Source organism: Ovis aries, chromosome 3, assembly GCF_016772045.2.
Source record: "Ovis aries strain OAR_USU_Benz2616 breed Rambouillet chromosome 3, ARS-UI_Ramb_v3.0, whole genome shotgun sequence".
NCBI classification, from domain to species: domain Eukaryota; kingdom Metazoa; phylum Chordata; class Mammalia; order Artiodactyla; family Bovidae; genus Ovis; species Ovis aries.
In genome coordinates, this window is record NC_056056.1 from 201,081,771 (window position 1) to 201,104,549 (window position 22,779).

The 22,779-nt window shown below is 33.6% G+C and overlaps 1 protein-coding gene across 9 annotated transcripts in view; it reads right to left on the minus strand.

The window, feature by feature from the left end:
- ATF7IP (activating transcription factor 7 interacting protein) overlaps positions 1-22,779 on the minus strand; it is a 114,883-nt gene that overhangs the window by 74,247 nt on the left and 17,857 nt on the right. For 4 of the 9 annotated variants that reach the window (XM_012175324.4, XM_042247504.1, XM_060413381.1 and 1 more), the window contains exon 1: positions 1,205-1,258. The exons of 2 other annotated variants lie outside the window; for them this stretch is intronic. The gene's annotated coding sequence lies outside the window, so the exon portion shown is untranslated. Of the gene's footprint in view, positions 1-1,204; positions 1,259-12,808; positions 21,213-22,779 lie in introns of those variants that run through there. 3 more of the 9 variants (XM_060413385.1, XM_042247506.1, XM_060413382.1) reach the window with 2 other exon arrangements.

Below are 22,779 nucleotides of genomic sequence, written 5' to 3' on the forward strand. Positions count from 1 at the left end.
AGTATCCTATACACAGAAAATGCAATCAACTGCCTTTTCCAAAAGGACTAGGGAGTCTTAACTGAAACAGGAGCATTCTCTTTTACTATAAACTGGCATTATAACCAACAGGCCTTACATGTCATTAATGATAAACTTGCTTATAAACAAGATTTATTTACTGAACTTTCTGGTGTTACATAATGCTTTGTCACAGTTTACCAGTGCTGTCTTTATTCAGTATGAAGTGTCTTGCCACTGTATTTACCAGTACGTTACATGTATCTTTATAGAAATAATTATTCAGGGAGGTAATGTGGGGAATGAGTGAAACAGGTGGAGGGGATCAGGAGGTACAAACTACCAGTTATAAAATAAATAAGTCACAGGGAAAGAATGTCACAGCACAGAGAATACAGTCAGTAAAACTGTAGTAACTTTGTATGGTATGTAACCTATAATAACACTGAATCACACTTTATACCTGAAACTAATGTAAAACCGTAAGTCAACTATACTTCAATATTTAAAATATTATAAATGGACTATTAATACCTACATTTATATCTATTTTATGAAATACTTTGGCACATCTCATCAAGTATTTAGTATAAGATTAATACATTTTAAATGCCCAAGTTTTGCTGTCAGAGAATATCTTAAAAATCTGCTGGTATCACTATGACGTACTTCACAGGTCATTTAACAAAAGAATAAAACATAAACTAAATACCCAGGAATAATATTAATAAGCTACACAGTGTCTGGAATATAATGTACACTTAGTGAACACTGACTAAAAGAATAATGGGCTATATACATATAACTAAAATAAAAAATGATTCTTAAGCGAAACAATGAAATTATTTTATAAAGCAAAGGTAGTAATCTAGAATATCTGACAGAATTACACACTAACATGTTGGCATGTTCACATACATCAGGTTTACACAGAAGTCAACCTTCCTTTGAGAAGTCAGGATGTTTATTTACTAACAAAAAGTAACATTTACCCACTGACACAAAATGCTGCCTCTAACAAGGTTCAATACAGAACTCCATTAAAATTAACCTAATCTGACAGAAGAGGCATTTTTCAAGGCTTATAAAACTTGTTTAATTAGTTGATTTCACATTTCAAAAAGTAAAATACTATTTTGAAAAAGATCTACTTTTGCTTATTATTACATAATGATGAAAATCCTCTTTAGAATAATAAACATACCCCAAAGGAAAACCCTGCAGCCATCTTATCAGTTCTCTCACTGCAACAGAAACTGAAATACAATTTGCATAGTCACTGTGGTTGGCTAAAGAAAGCAGGTTCATGTAACCAATCAGAAAACTAGAAAGTGGGCAATCCTAAAAGGAGAAATTTTTTATCTGCCTGGCAACAGCCTAAAAATAGAAACAATATGCTGGTATGAATCCCAGAATAGATGTGAATATAAGAGGAAAACCACTAGCAAAAACACTTTATTTTCCTGGGGAAAATTATGTACCTTGCATTTCATCATCTAGAATATTAATTTGGAACTTTTCCTTACTAAGTGGCAATTAAAGAAAAATGAATTCTAAGCTAAATTAATGGACCAATTTCAAGTTACATGCCATTGTCCATACTATTTTACTTATATATACACACATGTATATATGTACCTAAATATTTAAGTGTTCTTTTTTCAGGAGAAAAGGTTAACACTTTAATCATAGTTCTTACATCTCTAAACTTCTAAAATCTATCAAAATATGAATAGTGCTGCATTTTTTTTCTAACACTTTTCCCCTGCAATCATTTGAGAATCTTACTTAAGGGTAAAAGATTTTACTATGTATTAAGAATACAAAGATTAAATATTAATCAAAGCAGATCTCTAAACAGGTGGGGATTAGGCCTTATTTTTTTTGACACAAACTTGTTCCAACATATAGTGCTTTCCACACAGTCAACATTCAATAACTTTTTTCAATCAAACTAAAACAATTCCTGAGGAAAACAATCTTGTTACTCATGTCAAGTTAAAGTTAAACATATAAATATTTAATGTTTACAATACCGCTATGTTTGGTTTTTCAGTTTTGTCTAACATGGGATAACATTAAAGTTGACAACACGTTTCTGTCACCCAAATAAAAGAAATGTTTGCCATCATTCTAACTTTCCAACCTAATTATACTTCAGTCTCTCTCAGCATTAGTCACTCAGTGGTGTCCAACTCTTTGCAACCCCATGGACTGTAGCCCATCAGGTTCCTCTGTTCCTGGAATTCTTCAGGCAAGAATACTGGAATGGGCTGCTGTTTCCTTCTCCAAGGGATCTTCTTGTCTTAGGGATCAAACCCAGGTCTCCTACATTGCAGGCAGATTCTTTATCATCTGAGCCACCAGGGAAGCCCCAATTATGCTTAGTATGCATGCTTGTATGTATATAACACATTTACTCTGAAGAATCATAACGATGCCAAGCAATGTGAAGTCTAATATAATTAACTATGAAGCTCATGAGCTACTAAAGAATGACCAAAATTAAAAATAACTAAATAAAAGGAAAATAAAGAGAAAAAGTAAAATGGGAAAAAAATCTTTATTTTCAAGAATTTAAATTATAGCTGTTGAAATGAAAGGTTGGTTACAATCAAATTATATTAAAACAAATGTGGCCTATCAAAGTTCATGTTTTAAATATCTCAAAGCCTCCATTATGTTTTAATAAAGTGGTAAATTAACTTTTAAAATGTTTTCTTTGGTCAAAAAAGGAATTCATGTATTTGATATTAGTAAAGTCTAAAAACTTCATTATGAAAATTACATATAAAAGACTTATTTTTAATAAAGCTTATAAACAATGTGTTTAAGACATAAAAATGCAGAACAGTTTTAAGTAACAAAAAGAGCTCCAGTAAAGGATGAAAATACATCAGAAAAGCAATCCATTGGTAGTATATCCTTTTAAGAGTAGCTAGATTCTAAAATTAAGTTTAACCAAGCATTTAAAAACATGAATATTATTATTTTAAGCAGTGGTCTGAATGAAAGGTAACTTAGCTTATTGTTTTACTTATTTTTCTTAATGTTGTATTCACGTGTGACTTGGATATTCAGATCTAACTTAGAACTGTATCCACATCTTTAAGACAATTTAAATCTTAAATGTAAATTCATCTTGTTTACTTACCTGAACAAACTATGATCCTCATCAAAAGAAAAGATATGAATTAACCTATGAGTTATAATTAGAGAAGAAGAATGTAACAAATGGGTTGAAATTTGATAACAAGGCACAAATGGGAAAAAGTATTTTACAATTCCAGATATGTAAGTCAAATGATCACTTTAAATATATATCTTAGCACTTCATATTTCCTTAAAATTATTTAAAGCAGTTATTATATGTTTTAGTTTTACTGACACCAATTTTATATTTCAAGAGAACAGAAAAAGCATGAAATTTGCTGATTATTCAAAGTAAACATTTTACCACACGCCAATTGGAATTTTGGGAGGACTGAACTATTAATGGCACCTTAGTGTTAAAAATTAGTACAGCAAGTAAATGCTCTAGAGAAGTTTAGATACATGCCAGAAATGTCACCCTCCTCAATCTCTCTATACTCTTACCCATCTCTAGACCCTGCCCTCCTACAACCCACAGGAATTCAAAATGTCATCTGACAACCAAATATTCTGTGGCCATAGCCTATGTGTACAGAAGTTTAACTCTAACAACAAACATAACTAAATTAAAAAAATAAACCTAATCTTTCATTTCAAAGAGGAAACTCAAATTCTTCTCTGTACCTATAATTTTTCTCTTCTGTAGCAAAGCAATATTTGCTAGTATATTATCACTGAATAGCTTTAACTAAAATTATGTTTACTGTAACTTTTTGAATTGATCTTATTTGCAAATCTATGTTTTTCTTCTGTTAGAATTTAAAAAAAACTTTTGCTTTTGATAACAAGATCTCTCTTTGGCATACAACTCAGAATGGATCAGCACTCTTCCAGGGAGCAAAAAAAAAAAAGAAAAATTACATGCCCACTCTGAAATCTCCCTGGCAAACAATGCATGAGAATATAATCTACTCGCATTAGGCAAATGTTCCTAAAAAGCTTACTTTCTTCACAAGTTGGGCTATCAGAAGCTACTACAAAAATCTTGTGATATATTTTAAGAAAACACAGTTCCTTTACCAAAAACTAAGGATTATCACTTTGTTTTCTGTTAGAACCTAAAAAATCTGCAAATCTCACCAAAATATTATACTTTGGAAACTCTTAATCTCTCTCCTACTAACCATTAGACCAAGGAAGCCAATGTTTTCCACCCATTCTATAAACATATTGACTGATGACCGTATTACTGAGATCTCATGTTCTTCTGTTCTTATTTAAATCTGCTCATATTAGTTGTGCTTGCTACTGAATTTTTTACTTTAAATTACAGACTACAATTAAACTTTGTATAAACTGATGAAATATGAGTGCAAAAAAAAAAAGGTTTTTAGATCTGCATCAGTAGAAGATAATACTGCAGAAAAAAACAGATTGGAGAGAGTTGGCTTGGATAAATCATTCAAGACCTTTAGGTCTAAAGTTTTCCATCTGGAATGAATGGAAAACAAAGGACTGAGAGGATCCTTAAATTTTGACTCTTAAATAAAATTTTAATAAATTCCACTCGAAAACCCATTGCTCTACTGAGAAATGGCAAAGATAGCTTAGAGTACTTGTGTATTTATCAAATGCCTACATGGTCACTATTATAGGACAGTTTTTAAGACACTAAAGAAACAATGTGATTAAAAACTTTTATAGAAATATAACCAAAAATTTGTTACACATGTAAATTTTAACATAAATGTAGAAAAGAAATATAGGCAGTAATACAATCTGTAGAAACTTTTCTATGTGAATAACCATGAAAATTAGGAGAAGTACTTTATTTTCCATTTACTGCTATCTCTCTGGTATAGACTATTTAATCCTAATAATAAAAACAGACTTTCAAATGTGTAATTACAAACAAGACCTCTACAAAGCCTTACTGTCTTCCTGATAGGGTTAGTACACCCAGTTTTTATGAGCCAGATTTCTGAAAACTGACTCTGCATAAAGAATAACTCAAATTCAAATGGGGGGGGGATGGGGGCAGGGTGGGGGGAAGAGCATTCCTTTCTTACCAATCTCAATTGCACTTCTGCCCATAACCCTACTTATAATTCAGTTATATCCACAAGACTTCACAAGTAGTTGCTAAGCAACAGCAACATGCTGAGTTCAGGACTATTGGAAATCTGGCTGTCTGCCACATTAAAATATTTAACTGAGCCTAGAGCCTCCAGAATTTAAAAAAAAAAAAAAAGAAAGAAAGAAAGAAAATGAAAGAAAAGGAAAAGGAAGGGGTTGGGGAGGGAAACCCAAATAAATACAATCATAAATGCAATAAGCCACCAAGTTCTTTTCAAGGGTTCACAAATTCAGATCAAAGACCTTACTTTGGTATTTTTAAATATTTATCATAGTTCACTATAAAATTTTTTTATCATCCTTTAAATGTTGGAATACACATTCTAAAGTTATTCTACTGGAGAAGACATGTGATTAGCTAGGTCACTGTTAATGGCAATAACAACTCTCTCAATAATATAGTGTGCAGAGAACAGTTCTTGGAGAAACTAGGAGGGCAGTCTCTATGAAATGACTGAGACTTCCTATTAGATCTTTAAGGCCCAGAAACAAAAAATTATACATTCTCATTAGAAGCACTCTATCCCTACAGGCGTGGCTAACTACTAAATGAAAAGAATTTTCTATCCTCAACTGCACTTTTTAAACATTTTAAACACCTCTAATAACTTAAAAATTAAGCATATTCAGATATGTATTAACATCCTAAAAATTAACTGTCATCTTTCAACAGAAACTGGAAAGGCATTGAGTATGTTCCCTGACTCATTCACTGGTAAAAATGAAAATTAAGAACATAAAGACTGCTTGTTTAGCTGATAATGGCAACTTCAAACCAATAGGAAACTTCATATTTAGTAGTAAAACATGACAGACATTTCCATAAAAGGCAAAAACAAAAAGTGTGGTACTATACTCATACATTTACTGTTCTAGAAATCTTAACAAAAAGAGTAAGACCTCAGAGAAGATATAAAGAACAAAACATTTAATTCAGATTAGCAAGAAAAAAGGTATCTAGAAACATCAACATATAAGAAAAAGCCTGACAAAATTATGAAAGTATGTGAAATATTAGAACTATGCTGGGTATATGACTCAATGTAGAGAAATATCAAAGGCACAGAAAAGTAACACGTAACCACAAGTTTCAAGAAACACTTGAAACCTAAAGAGCATGGCGGGCTCGCACCCAGCCCTTCTCAAGTGCTAGGCCTCCTCCTTCCTTTCCTCCACCTGCCGGTCTTCCGTGGGCACCAATCTCGGCTTCTCTTCTGGGGAGGACAGTGCACTTAGTTGGGGTGCCTCGCACCAAGGGCATGCCAATTAGTGGGCAGCAGCCTGCCAGCCTAGTGGCTGCACAGCCAAATAGGCAGAGCTTGTCACCTGGGGCTAGGAAGCAGGCCTACTGCGCAGCTGTGGTAGCAGAGCCCCCAGTTCAAAAAAAAGAAAAGCACAGTGGTAATAGGATTAGTACCAGAATAAGAGAGTATTAGCGAATTAAAAAGACAAAAAACTCAAAAGGACAAAAAAAAAAAAAAATCAAATAAGCAATTCATAAAAGGAACATAAGAAAAAATATTCAACTTCCATAATAATTAGAAAAAGACAAAACAAAGAGAAAATACTTTGTTTACATCAGATTGGCAACTACTTGGGATTCATGGTGGCTCAGACAGTAAAGAATATTGTTAGCGATAATATACAGCAATGAGTAGCATCATACACTGCTGATATAAGACTTCAGTGTCATAAATATTTTCAGGGGCAAATAAGCAGAACTGTGTATCACTTTGATACACCAAAGGGCTTCCCTAGTGGCTCAGATAGTAAAGAGTCTGCCTGCAGAGCAAGAGACCGGGGTTAGATCCCTGGGTCGGGAAGATCCCCTGGAAAAGGGAACAGCAATGCACTCCAGTGTTCTTGCCTTGAGAATCTCATGGACAGAGGAGCCTGGTGGGCTACAGTCCATGGGGTCCCAAGGAATCTGACAAGACTGAGCCACTTGCACTTTCACACACCAAAGAATACTTTGAGATATCCATCTTAAGTATTACTAATAATATATTTTTAAAAGGTAATGTATCAGGATATCTACTGCTGTACTATAATAGCAAACAAACAAATTAATAATCAATCCCTAATAGTTAAAAAATACTGGAAGATCCACTAAAGAATAAAGAACAATAAGAGAAATTAAGAACACAGTAGATACTTTTTATTGGTGTGAATATTAAGTATACAAGTAGCTACAGAATGCAACGTACTTAACAGTATAAACTTTGAAATCAGACATACCTCTTTGAATACGGGTATGATCATTTCCTTCTTAAATAACCTGTCCAAGATACTTATCCTCTCCTTGCCTCAGTATCTTTATCTATGAAACTGAGACTATTATAATGCCTGCCTTCATAAAAATGTTATAGAGAGTGACATAAATAGAAAATTCTTAGACATATAAGTAGTCAATAAGTATTCAAAATTTTACACAATTATGCTTTAAAATGAAAAATAATATATTTATAAACATTTATATATGCATATAAATGATATTTCAAAGTCTAGAAGGATAAATGCCAAACTAGTTATAGCAGTTCCCTTGAGGAGAAGACAACAGATATAAACTTTTACTTAGACCTGATATATCAGTTTCAATTTTCAAATGACAACATATTTGTGTGATTTATCTTAACAGTTAAGCTTATTCCACTTTTCCCAATCTCTTTCATGCTAATGCTAAACCAAGGCAGCAGTGACATTTATGAATGTAGACAGGGTAGTGACTCACATAGACACTAAGCTCCAGAAGAGACAGGGAAAGAAGGCTACCACTGAAACCACAAATTCCCAGCTTATGCCATGAGCAGCAAGCAACAGCTCCCTCATAATCACCTGGGTCAGCATATACCCAAAGTAAAATAGGAACTCTCAAGCACAAAGAAGAGTACAATCAATTAAAAATTTCAGGGCAGGCAGAGGTAGAGATTATACAAAGGGCAAACAGAAAGCTAAGAGATATGAGGGATATACCCAGAAGCAACAACTTTCATCCAAGAGGAATTATAGAAAAAAGGAACTGAGGGGGGACAAAAGGAGAAAAGTAAGAAAAAAACTTCACAGACCTAAAAAAAAAAAGTTTTCCAAAGAAAAACTAATTACCAAAACAGACTAAATTAATTTTTTTTAACACTTAGATAGACATACTATGTTAAGATTTCAGAAAACCCATATGAAGAAATACTAATAACTCAGAATTTTTTAAACATCATTTTAACTACAAAGGAATAAAAATTAAACTGACATCAGACTTGTCATCAGCAATATTAAATGCTAAAATAAAACAATAATATCCCCAAAGCTCAGGGGGACAGTTATTTTTAGCCTAGAATCCTATTGCCAGAAAATCAACAAGGATAGGAAAAATAAAAATATTACTCATGAGCAAAGACTGAGTTAATAGATTATTGCTAACATATATAAAGATATACTTACAGATAGAAGACAGCAAAAGACCCTAGGAAGAAACTCAGATAACTCAGATAAATAGCAATGCTCCACAAAACAAGTAAAACTCATGAGCAGACTAAAATAATTGAGGACCGACCATCTTTAAAACAAATATTCTGGAACAAAACACAAGATGATTACAAAATGGGAATTAATGGACTTTAAGATTGTCGAATAGGGAACAAAGGAATAAAGAAAATGATCAATCTAAAAGTTACTTAGGCTTCAAACTGGGTAAAATGACAAAAATATCATCAAATAAATATGTGCTATGTATTACCTTATAATAAAATAGCATAGAAAGGTTGAAAACTAACAGGTAAAAATGATACATGAGGCAAATGCCAACCAAAAAAAAAGGTCAGCATATGTATAAAACATACCTGTAACATATGAAACAAATTCAAATTTAAAATCCAGTAATGGAACAAAGAAGGTATTTCTAATCAATGAAAGGTACAATCCACTAGAAACATTATGTCTGATGTACCTAAATAATACCACTTCAAATCACATAAACCAAAAATGTATTTTTAAAAATTTAAGGAAAAACTAATAAATCCAGAAAGATAGACACTTCTTTCTAAATGCTACAGATGAAAAAAACAATATTAAAAATGCATTTCTCAACTAACATGCTGAAGTGAAGAAGTGAAGTCTCTCAGTAAAAAAGTAAATAGAACTGTATATCCAAAAACCCCAGAATACAAATTTTTATGAACAAAAATCAACTATACATCAATATTGACTGTGCATATGGTGACAAGGGAATATTAATAAATTCAAAGACCAACCCCTCCAAAATAATTCACACAAGGCCACATTCTCTAGCCATAACTTAACACAGTTAGATAAACAATAATGAAATGAGAGGGAAAGTTATCTTCTTATAAATTAAAAAAAAAACAAACAAACTTTAGATTAAGGAGCAGTCAGTGGTAAAACAATATAAACAACAAAGTATTAACAAAATACCACCCAGGGAATTCAACTAAAATGACACTCAGGAGAAAACCTAAATGCATATATTAATAAAGAAGCACAAACTCAAAAATGCTAGTAAAAGTTATAAACCCAAAGAAAGTAACTATAATAAAAATTGAAAATTATAATGGGAAACTCAATAAAACAGCAAGCAATCAATGAAATCTAAAACCAGCTCTTTCAAAGACTTCCTAAAGGGGGAAAACAAGCAAGGAAAATCGAAAGAAAGCATAATAAACCACATTAGAAATTAAGAAAATATAATTATAAGATAATATACTTGGTTCAAATATTTAAGTATATTACATGTTATCAATGGAATACATGAAAAAGACTAAGGGATTTTAACTTATTGCAAACTCAATAAAATTCAGCAGTGGAAAGTGGCTGCCAAAAATGTCAATGCAAACTTAAAACTGGAGAACAGAAGTACACTGTCAGAAAAAAAGAACATTCTTTTTAGTAATGTATTTACTTATGAGCATCACAGATAAAAAGAGAATTTTAAATACAGTAGAATACTAGCGAGGGTGGGATGATTTGGGAGAATAGCATTGAAACATGTATAATATCATATGTGAAATGAATCGCCAGTCCAAGTTCGATGCCGGATACAGGATGCTCGGAGCCGGTGCACTGGGATGACCCAGAGGGATGGTATGGGGAGGGAGGTGGGAGGGGGTTCAGGATGGGGAACACGTGTATACCCGTGTCGGATTCATGTTGATGTATGGCAAAACCAATACAATATTGTAAAGTAATTAGCCTCCAATTAAAATAAATTTATATTAAAAAAATAAAAACAGTAGAATAAACAAGAGGATGACCAGGCTGAAGAATGACCTAGAGTAATGCAGTATATGAGCAAACGTCAGAAAAGTGGTGGACATTTAGCCTAGAAAACACAAGATAATTTCAATGGCTTTCTTTAAATAGTGCAGATTTGTCATGTAAAAATTACAGAGAGATACACAGAGAAAGAGACAGACACAAGGTAGAGGGCAGGAACAAAACAATGAAAGGCCAATTTTGTCTCAAAATCTGCAAACGTTTATTGTTTTGGATGCCCAACAAAAGAAGGAACTGCCTTATAAAATTAGAGCCTTTCTTTTCTGCCATTAGAAATGTTGATGCAGAAGCCAGATAACTACCTATCAGAAATAACAAACAGTAGATTCCAGTGCAAGGTGTGATGTTAGATTACTCTCGTCCGTTTCACTTCGAAGATCTTCTAAGTCTACACTGCTTGCTAAACAAAAGTTGTTGCCTAAGAGGAACACCAAAACTAAAACTTCAAATTTCATTCCCTAGATTTTTGGATCATGCACACTCAAGCTTAACAGTCTCAAAGACTGCACATCTTTATTATGCTCATGTCCTTTATTTTTGTCTTATATGCCTCTTATTAGGTTTTCTTCTCTATAGACAGAATACTCCTATTTTCCATCATCTTTCTTTGCTGTGACCCCGAACTCTAATAGTAATCAATAAATGCCTCAGTTTTGGTTTAACAACTCCTTGCCTCTTTATCTACATACATATATAAACCAGTCTATCTCCACTGTCTTCCTAGCCCAACATTCTCCCAAACATTGCCTCAAAGAGAAGTCTGAAAACATTTCCCAGCTGTGCTCTCTACACCAAGAGAACACATCCAGCCTCATTCTTCCACTGAACCTCAAGTACATTATTCAAAATTGATATAATTTCTACTATCACCATTTCTCCAACTCTAGTGAAATTCTTTACTTGGAGGAAATATATCCACAAATATACATTTCTATACTTCAACAGAACATATATTAAAACAATCATTTTTAAAATCCCAAGCAATACAGTCAAAGGGCAACGGGAAATAGTTCAGGCCCCTAAAACATGAGTGTGCCTTTTATCACAGTTGACCTCTAGATTTTAAGTATTCAACTATACAGTAATAAAGGACCAACTACCCTTCATCTAGAGAACTGAAGTCCCAACTAAAGCTAGCACTTTCAGGTTGCAGAAAGAACCTGCTATTTAACTCTCAGAAAAGAATGCAAAGGCAGAGAACTGCCTACTCCAATTCCTTCCCTCCATTTCTCTAAACTAGCCTCACTACCCCCTCTTAGCTTCATTCAACTTTCTTACCTCCCCACTCTCATCCCTCTAAAACTATTATATCAATCTGTAATATATCTTATCATTGGCCATACTGATACAGTGTGAAAGAGTGAAGGACAGGAGAAGGCACGCTGCAATCCATGGTGTCACAAAGAGTCTGACAAGACTTAGCAACTGAACAATACTGATATATCAGTATGCATTTCTTTATAAACATAAATCTTCGTATCTTTTCATGCATGCTGAGTTGCCTCTGTTATGCCTGACTTACAATAACAGTTACCATGTTCATTATTTTATATAGTTCTTTATTTTTATTTCAGTGAGATTTTTTGTATGCAATTTTTCAGACACACAAAAAAATAATAATAAATGCTCATGTACCTTTCACCGAGCTTAAGAAATAAAATATTAGACTCAACAGAATTTCTAATTAACACATTCTTGTTAGTTTTAGATTCTTAAATTCACATCATAAAATGGTGATGAATTTAAATATGTGGAAATGGAAATGATAAAGGTGGTAGGGAACACTTGACCATGTTAAATGTATAAACATACATTACCTAATGTATGTTAATGAGTCACTTGTGAAAACATAAGCATTCTGATTCTGAAGTCAAAGGGGGTACATTTAAACTAAAACTTCATGTTTAGTAAGGTTACAAAAAGTCATAGCTCTTTATGTACCAGTTGGTGTCACTACAACTGAGAACACAGTAACAGGACTATGAAGAGACCTAAAGCTGATTTCTATGTAATAAGAACATATTGTATGCATGAATAATACTCATATATGAAGCCTACTGTTAATTTCAATTTAAACCTGAGATAAATTAGAGAAGATGACAATATTTTTAAGAAATCAAATCCAAACATGACATTCAGAATCTCCTGAAAATTAACAGTAAACAATCTAGTAATCTTGGTACTAATAAAACTAAAAACAAAAAACTTCCCAAAGGTGAGAGAGAGACAGAGATAAGGCCTGAGGAGGTAGGGGAGGGAGAAGAGTTATCATAGAAAAAGGACCTGAATCTCTTACCTGTGGGCAGCTTGATACTGTGAAAAAGACTTCCTCTTCTGTTAACCACTGCTACTCAGTTCATTTGTATAAGCATAAAAGCTAATGCAGATTTCTAGATCAGCTTTTTTAGAGCCTTAATTCCTTGTTTGGTACATATTCATTTAAAAAAAAATAGGAATACAGTAGATTGGCTACATACTAAAACTCCTTTCAGTGGTTCACATCTGTTGTGTAGTTTGTGCAGCAAACATCCTATCAACCACAAAAGCCAGAAAACATCAGACAGCATGTCAGTGAAGCTCACAGAACACTCAACGTACATCTTCCAAAGGACTGTTGCAAGTGAAAATGCCTAGAATCAGAATTCTTTTGTATAGCTTTCTATGCTGCCAACTATTAGGTCTGCAGCAACTGTGTGCAGTTAAGTACCTCCCACATATTACCCAATAGTATCAATAGGTACAAATCTATAAACGCAGAACAGAAACTTAAAAGGCTTATAGCTTCCTACTATTTCACTTATTCACTGGCAATTGTGGAGGTCTCAGTACTCCTATTCTAAGGCATCAACTCTGTTCTTTCAGTCCAAAAGGCTGCATTCTTATACATTCCAAACAGAAAATCCATGACACATATTATTTGCTGCCCTAGCACAGCCAGACTGCAGTTACAGCTAGCTGGCGCCAGTAAGAACAATTTACATAAAGCAGTCCACATTTGATGACCAAACTGAAGAATACTGCTGAGTAAACCTCCCCCATTTGTTCCCCAACAGGCACTGACTGGTTCTAGAATATATCTAGTTATCTATTTACTAACATGATTAAAATCCAGGTAATAAGAAAAAACCAACTTAGAGTTCTTATATAACTGAAATTCTAACCCCACTACATCAAAAATATTTTTCACCTCCAGAGATATTCAAAAGCCTTAATTTGTGGCATAGATCAACACGATTACATAAATCCAATGATTGCTACTTTAACAATCATTAAAAATATAAATTATAATTCATATTAGCTAAAAGCTGTCCTTATTTTACTCTACAGCTGCCTCTCAAGTTTTAATTAATCACTTAAATAGTAAATGATCATTAAATAGACGTGTTCTTAGAATCATATTGCTTTATGTTTTACCAGATAATAAGATAATACATCTTCAAGTGTCACTATTACGATGTTTAAATTATTCGACATACTTACCACTGGTGAATATTACAAAAGTATGCACTCAATATCAACACTTAGGCATGTTACATTACAAGTATCTACATAAGAACATATTTTGTGTGACATATTCTTTTTGAACTTAAATCACTTATGTACTGTTTTAATAGATCAGATCTGACTGGGTAAGAATTGAGTCATTATCTATGAAAGTGCTAGTCACTCAAGTCATGTCTGACTCTGCGACACGATGGATTATATAGCCTCTGTCCCTGTAATTCTCTAGGCAAGAATAGGGGAATGGGTTGCCATTCCTTTCTCCAAGGGATCTTCCTGACCCAGCGATTGAACCCAGGTCTCCCGCACTGCAGGGAGATTCCTTACCATCTGAGCCACCAGGGAAGTCCATTTAATATGCTAACTAAGGGTTATCCAAAATATGTTCCTTATTTTTTTAATCTTATGTTCAGTTGTCTTAAAACACAGGTCTTAAATTATCCCTACTGTGCAATAAATAAGGCTCTAAAGGAAATGATAAAGCTATATAAAAACAGGAATTGGTAGACTTCTAATACGTAGATAATCCTAAATGTTACCCATATTATCTCTGATAAGCAGTAGCAGATTTTCTAAAAAAACAACTATATTCCCCTCTTAGGATCTGTGCTCCACCAGCATCATATGAAGGGACAGGGACAAATACATAACATCGTGTGACTTCATATAGCAGACACTGTGCAAGTTAACACTTGGTGGGAGGAAAGATTTTATACCAAAAGAACAATTGATCATAAAATCTCAGAGTCAGAAATCATCCAAGTATTGTATTCATTCCAGTTTTAATTTTGATTCCTCCCTCTCTCTTTCTACTTTATACACCCAACTCTTTGAATAAATGTACTTTAAAATCAAAGGACCTAAAGTCCTTTAGTTCAGCATAAAATATAATGTTAATAACAAGTAGAGACTGTTTTTTAAAGCAAAATAAATTAATCTCAACAGTGAATTAATTAATCATAAGAAGCTCAAATTTTCTGCAGCCTGCTTATCTAAGTGTCAAGAATGGAAGTTACCACAGTAAAATTAAAACTGAGAAACAATGTTTCTCAAACTAACAATGGTAAAGAATCAAGGTTTTATTTCTAATCCATTACAGATTAGTACTCTTGTAAAACACAATGAAGATGAGTTATCTGGGGGTGAAGGAAGCATATAAAATATATGACTTTTATTCTTTGATATGATATAAAATTATTTTCTTAGATTGATGTAAAATTTTCTAGACATTCTTAATTTTAGTTATCTAATGGAGGACCAGGGACAGATTAACTGATAACTGACCCTGAACTGACTCACAGAACACATTTTGAGTAGGGTTCACCCAGCTAGTCACTACCCCATCCCAGCTCCAGCATTTTCAGTTGAGCATCTCATATTTACTTCTATGTTCCTTTTTTCCCTGCCCCAATGTAAACTCCTTGAGAGCAAGTGATCTTGTATTCCAGCCATCAAAATAGTACCTGGCAAATTAAGAGGGGCATAATAAATATTTATTAAATTTGTTGATTCAACTGATCATTTCACAGTACATTTTTGTTTCACTGTATCATGCTGCCCTAGCACAAATAAAAACTCTTTGTTTTGTCCCCTTTGGGCTCTTGAAGGTCTTCAATCTGAGATTTAAACACCTTGCTCTTGGGCATTGTTACTGTGTATCAGCCAGGGCCCTAACAATCCTCTCTCCCTAAACCCTTTTCTAGAGTACCTAGTACCCCAGACTTCTCAATCTCATAATGATTAAAAAAAGAAACACAGAGCAAAACAATTGCTGGAGGGAACCTTGTGAGGAACAAGGAACGGATCTTACTCATACTTTATTTGCATCATACACTACACTAGGTACTTTGTTTTGCCCATTTAAATCCCAGTATCAACTTTATATGGTACTTTATCCCCATTTTAAAGAAAACTGTAATTCTGAAAACAAATAGCCTCCATCCCATAAAAAATAATGAATAGGACCAATTGAGCACTTACTCTAAATAGGCATTATATTGATACTCTGAGCACTATTCTAACAAATGAGTGGACGAACATGAATTCACCCTGACCGTTTGATGCTAAAGTTCATATTCTTATCCGTAGTCCAACCACCTTCCTCATTTAATGGTCACAAAATGGCATCTAGAGCTTAAATAATTTATCCAAACTATGTAACTACTCACTAGCAGCACGAAAACAATCACTTCCTGCCTTCTACACTAATACTTTCTGCTCTTCATACCATGATGCTTGTATGTCAGCAAAAAAACAAACAAAAAAAAAACATCAGTCAGATGACTCCTCTGGGCAGTACTGTCTGGTTTACTTCAGCAGAGAAGGTAGACACCCTCAGATGCAGAAGCAACTCTAGACTTTTTTTCTGGTGTTAAACTCCCCCTTCTCATTAAATTCAAAGATTTATTGAGTAAACACTATTTTCATTATTTCCATACTTTCACGTTAATGTCCAATAACAGACTTACAAATTACTAATAGAGAACACTCAGTGAAAGTTCTAACCTGAGCAATTTATTAAAAATCCCTTATGTGAATAAACTTTATTCTTTCTTCCAAATGACTTTCTCTTTCAGGAGGGTAAGAAGTGGGAAAACTAGGGAGTCAATCAATGTTTCCTGTGCAAGTTAACTGGATTTTCAACTTTCCCTAAAGCTTTCTAACTTGAAACTCACTTTCTAAAAATGAGTAACATTCTTCTAGCACATCACTGCAGTTACCAATGTCATGGCATTACATGAACACTAAGAAGCTGGGTTACACTGGAAAACGTGGAATTCAAATTCACATCAGATCACAATTATACACTACCATGTTTCATGGATCATCAAGGAAGTCTTCACATAGCTGAGATGGTAAATCTTTTATATATGGAAGTAAAATATTAACAAAAACAAGTATATATAATGGCCTACGAAATTAGTCTAGTACAGTGAAGAGAACTTTCTATTAGGAACTTATATATTTTAAGTGTTAATATTTCTTACTGGAGAAGGAAATGGCAACCCACTCCAGTGTTCTTGCCTGGAGAATCCCAGGGACGGGGGAGTCTGGTGGGCTGCCGTCTATGGGGTCGCAGAGAGTCGGACATGACTGAAGTGACTTAGTAGTAGTATTTCTTAATCAATTTAAGCAAAACTCTTTTATAAAGTTCATTCCATTTACCTGTTCAGAAAATTGCACATTGTGAATATAATTTAACATTGTTTATTCAATATCATCATTAAAAACATCAGTAATGATATAACAAATAAGTATAGTAATAGATTTAATACAGTGATAACATGTAAAGAGAATTTATTATCACATTAAAAGACTTTGAGGAACATGTTCCTAGTTTGTATTTTTTAACCACTTAACTTTCAAATGAATGTCACTTTTTGCTGATGTCAGTGGATCTCCTTCAATCAGTAACCATGGTACTCTAATATAAAATCCAGGACAAGACAAATGTGTCGTATCTTCTAAACAGTAAGCTGATTTTACATATGCTATGTCTCCTACCACATGAAGTAGGTTAGATCTTACTTATGTTTACTTTCTTCTAGATGAGAAGCTGTATTTTAGATATTAATGGCTGCCAACAATCTGTGAAGTAAGCAGGATAGGGATTTAAAAGGAACAGCTCACAGGAGCCCAGAAGGTAATGTGAATCAACGAAGAGGACCAGCTGTGAGGAGGAGGCCTTATCTGAAGGAGACTATGTACTCAAATGTAGATTATTTTTCTCAAGCAAAATACATTTCTAGCATGACCCAATATTCTGTTTTCTAAAAGATGAGACATGCAGATTTTTGTGTAAAATCTGGCAGCTTTAAGTATTAGAGAAATACAGCAGTGGTTAAAACATTAAAGAAGTATGCTCGCTGCCAGTTTGTGGCCACTGAAACAGAGCTATACATACTGTAAGGACTCTCATCTGTACTGAAACATAAAACTCTTAGGCCCTGAATTCAAGTTATCTCTTTAGAAAAAGTTATTTTCTCACCGCATGTGTGGACTACTCAGCCAGACTGGAACCGAAACATTCTCCTACTCTAATTTCTGCAATGACAACATTCTATATTGGCTTGACTTAATAAATACATCTGCCACTACCCACATACAGCAAAGGAAGGCTAATTTATTCAACAGAGAGGACCCAGGAGTACAAATATGAACATATCAATTACCAGGTGGATACAATGGTGTTAGTTACCACTTCTGAGCATGAGTTCTATGAGAAATTTCCCATTCTTTCTAAACATAACACTTTCCCTGATCCAATCGTATTTGATATGGTATATGACACCTGAGAAAAGAAACTGAAGAGCATTCAAGTACTACAGGAAAGTTAGTATGCTAGATATTTGTGGAGTATTTTCTGGTATTATTCAAAAACATTATGTAAATCGCCAACATATCCTTGCCAAATAGATAGGATTTTTTCTTCCATTTCATACATAAGGAAATGAGAGTCAAAAAATGTAAGTTAGCCAATATAAGAAAAAGGTAGCAAAAGTATAATTCAAATATAGGTTTGAACTCTTGGTCAATGTTCTTTCTGCTACCTCAACATTTCTCTCGAAGATTTATGCTAGCAAAATGGCTTGTGAAAAGGGATAAACAAATGAGGAGGGCAAAAAGTGACAAAATAATAATATAACACATTAATTACCCAGCACCCAGATTTATTATGCCCTCAATTATTGAGCATAATAGCTAACATGGAATTCAGCATAGAAAATTTAAAAACTGTCACCAATCCTAAAAGTAATAATCCCAGTGAGGTCAAGTTTATGTTTATAGTTGCTTATGTTCATAGCTGCAAAAGTACAACACGGCACTGAAAGAATCAGAAATGAGTAACCACAGTGTATTGGTGTTTCCTCTTGTCTAAGTAATAATCAGTGGATTCATCTTGTGGAGGGTAAGATGGATGTAAATTTTATAGTCCACAATAGAAGGCAAGAAGAATGGATCATTAAACTTTCCTTGAGGCCCTACTCTGAAGGTTAACAGAAATTGATCAATAATTTCAACCTAGTCAGTTTCTCTCCAGCAATAAAGAATATAAAACCAAGTAGCTGGTTTACATCATATGCAATTTTTGAAATACAGTGAGCTGTTTGTACTATAAGAAGCCAAAAAAATAAGAATGATTAGAGTCATAGCACATTCACTTTCCTATTTCATACTCTAGGGCAAAACCTTACTGAAATGAAATGCACAATGGATAGAATCGCTCACATCTATTGGATTTGTCACACATATTGGATTCGTAGCTCTTTTACTTTTTCACAGGCAAGCTCATATGTACATTTACAAAAAGAAATGTTCAGATTATGAGAATTTATTACGGCACACAAAATAAGTCCTAATAACTTTACAAAGAAATTAATACATAAAACGAACATACTGCAGCTGTTGATAAAACTGAGCTAATGATCCCAAATACATTTTAGGCCACTGAATAAATACTGATTAAGCTAGGAAAAACAATAATGTTGCTAAAAAAGTTTAAAAATAAGAACAAGTAAAAACAATTTCAGGGCAAGGCAGCAATTTTAAACTGTTAAATCATGCAAATATAAGTCTTACACACTACTTTCATGAAAATTTGTATATCAGAAAAGAAATGAAGGATGTATGTTCTAGAATACTTTTCAAGCTGAATTCCACAGTCCCTTAGCACCTAGATGTCTACAAATAGGTGACCTAGATCCTAAAGACCATAATTGTCATACATGATCTGGTTTCAAACTTTCATTTTTATCATAACAGCCTAATTGTTCTCATTTTATTAAGTTTATAATAAGTAAATGTCATAAGTTTACATTATAAAATACTTACACAATAAATACACCATTCATATATCCCTTTTATATGCTAGGATTCTTCATAACAATTTAAGGTGCAAAAAGTTGCTATTTTTTAGAAGCTGCTGTATTTAGAAAGTTCAAAACTTACTGTTCTATGTCATATTAGTCAGGGATATATTCATAATACTCTTAATAATAAAGATAGAGGGATGCACTATATCATTTAGAAAAAAAAATTACGTACTGCGATTTAAGTATCAGTGCTTTAATTATAAATAACTGTTCTGCTATCTGAAATAATACAGTAACAAAAATTTAATTCTTCTACTTTCTGGGTCACTACCGACTTACAATATCTCAATAAAGTTTTCTACTTCAGAACAACGTTAAAAAAGCCGTTTGAAAATTTTGAAACTAAATTAACAAAGTTACTGAGTCTTAGTTTAAGTATACTACAGATTTTAACTAAGTTAAACTGGACACACTTAATATCACTTAATTAACTAAAAAACTGAGACTTACTTCAGTCCTGTTGCATAAGAATATATTAGGTACAAAGAAAAAGGGTATCCAGACCTAGAAAATGTGAGCTATTTCTAAATTTAAAATCTGAATCTGAATGTCAATTTAAGCAAAAAATATAATGATAAAAAGTTAGCTCGAAACTCAGTTCTTCAAAACTGTGAAAGAACTGAGTGGCCGGGAGGAGGCAGCATAATAATAATAATAAAGAACTGGAATGCACAGTACAAAAAAAGTAACAGTGCTAAAAATTTTTTTAAATTTTTGTAACTGTGATTTATATCCAGAAAATTAACATTCTTCCCAGAAAGCAACCAAACAATACCTCCAAAACAGATACACACATACAAACTTAGAAAAATCACAATTTTCTTGCAAAACAAGACTTATTTATGGCTTCTTTTAAAAAAAAATGTGAGATAATATATTGTTCTTTGTTTCTACAAATAAATAACAAGCACACTGAATTTTCCAACATAAAGGGAACATGAAGTTAATCAGAGCAAGAAAAGCACTACTGTGGTGATCAAATGTTCTGGTAACGACAGAACATAAGATGGTGAGAAATTACAGGAATTTAACCTTTGACCTCACTATGCTATGTACTGTTTCCATAAAAGAATCTTATAGGTTCTATCAGCAAACATTTCAACTTCTTAACAAGCAAGCTCTAAGTTCACCTTCCTATATAAACTTAGTAAAATGCAAATATTTTTTAATTAAAATGTTCAGAGATAAAGAGTAATTGGTTCTTACCTCTGGTCCTGATGCAAGTGACAGGTCTCCTTAGTGGCATAGTGGCTGCCTAAGCAGTTACAAAGACTAGGTAAGCAGCCATTTTGAGACAGCTGCACTGTCTCAGTTGCACTAAAGTGTAATTAAGATGGCTGCAATGTGCACTCAAGAACTCACACAGTGGAAACTCAGCTATGTATCAAACAAAGCCCCTCCCACTATGTCAGCCTGCAGGAAAGTGAACACTAACAACAGCTAATGCAACAAACAATGCAGCTACTCAGAACACAGAGAACAGAAGGCAGCACGCCAGTTGTGTAACATAATGCCTGCAGATCCCGACTTGCAATACAGAGTTTGGGTACATCCTGATCCCAAACAGCTGAAAGTCCATGCCACATATTAGCAGTTACAGAGATAGAGCCAAATCACACACAGCAAACATCAGGGAATTCGCTTGAAAGAAAGCCTCCATTTCAGTCCAGAAAAAAAAAAAAAAGAAGTCAAACTCTGCTCAAGGTCTTTTTTTTTTAACTCTTTTATAGTACTTTTTACATGAAAAGAGTGCCAATTTTTATAATTCCTAGAAAATTAAGTTTTTTAAATCCGAATAATCAATTTCAACTTATAGAAAGCTAGTTAAAGATTTTCCCATAGAATCTAAGCTCCAAAGTGCTCAAATCTAGCCAATGGTTAAACCTTGCAATCAGATTTTTGACTCTTGACAATAATTTTAAGTAAGTACTGGGGAGGACTAGAGACTTTACAGCTAAAATGGCAACAAAGCTTATTTTGTGTAACCTGCAATAAAGGTAAAAAAAATTTCTTCTAGTCTGTAGACCAGATGGTCACAAAGACATCTCCAGGTGAGTGGTTGGTCCCAGGGCAAATTTAATTTCATGCCCTGGCACAGACCTCTCAACATTTTGACATGGATGAAAAGCAAATAAAAATAAAGAATGTAGACACCCTCAGGAGAAAAAACAAATAGGAAGAACAAAAGGGTAAAATTCAGTCTGAAAGTGGGTATATTAACAACAAGAATTCGTTTTTAGCATTCCAGTCCAGTTCAGTCGCTCAGTCGTGTTCGACTCTTTGCGACCCCATGAATCGCAGCACGCCAGGCCTCCCTGTCCATCACCAACTCCCGGAGTTCACTCAGACTCACGTCCATCAAGTCAGTGATGCCATCCAGCCATCTCATAACCAACCATTAAAAGAAAAAGGACAAAAGCACAGAAAGAACCTGTTTGCTTGATAACTCACATCAGCTAGGAAATCCATCTTTTCCTTTTCTCTTACTTGGTTTACCTTCCTAAATTTAGCTGCCTTGTGCTCTCTTGTCTCTCTCCACCACTAAAGGTAGGTATTTATGAAAACTTGCTAAGGGTGTGGTAGGGATTAGCCAAAAGGAGATTGGCCCCCAAAACTAATGATTGCATAAGCTGAGTGATAGGCACATGGAGCTCATTATTTCATTCTATTTCTGTATACATTTGAAATTGACCATATTAAAGGTTAAAAACAAACATTCTGCTTTTTAAAAGTCCTTATTTATCCTCCATGAGATTAGTCAGACAATGTAAACTGCTTTAAGTAGTGCATTAGGGGAAGAAAAGTCGATATTAATATTTGATCCAAGCCACATTAATTCTTCAAAAATATAATGGATTCTCTGAGGGTGGCTCAGATCTATTTGTTAAAAGCA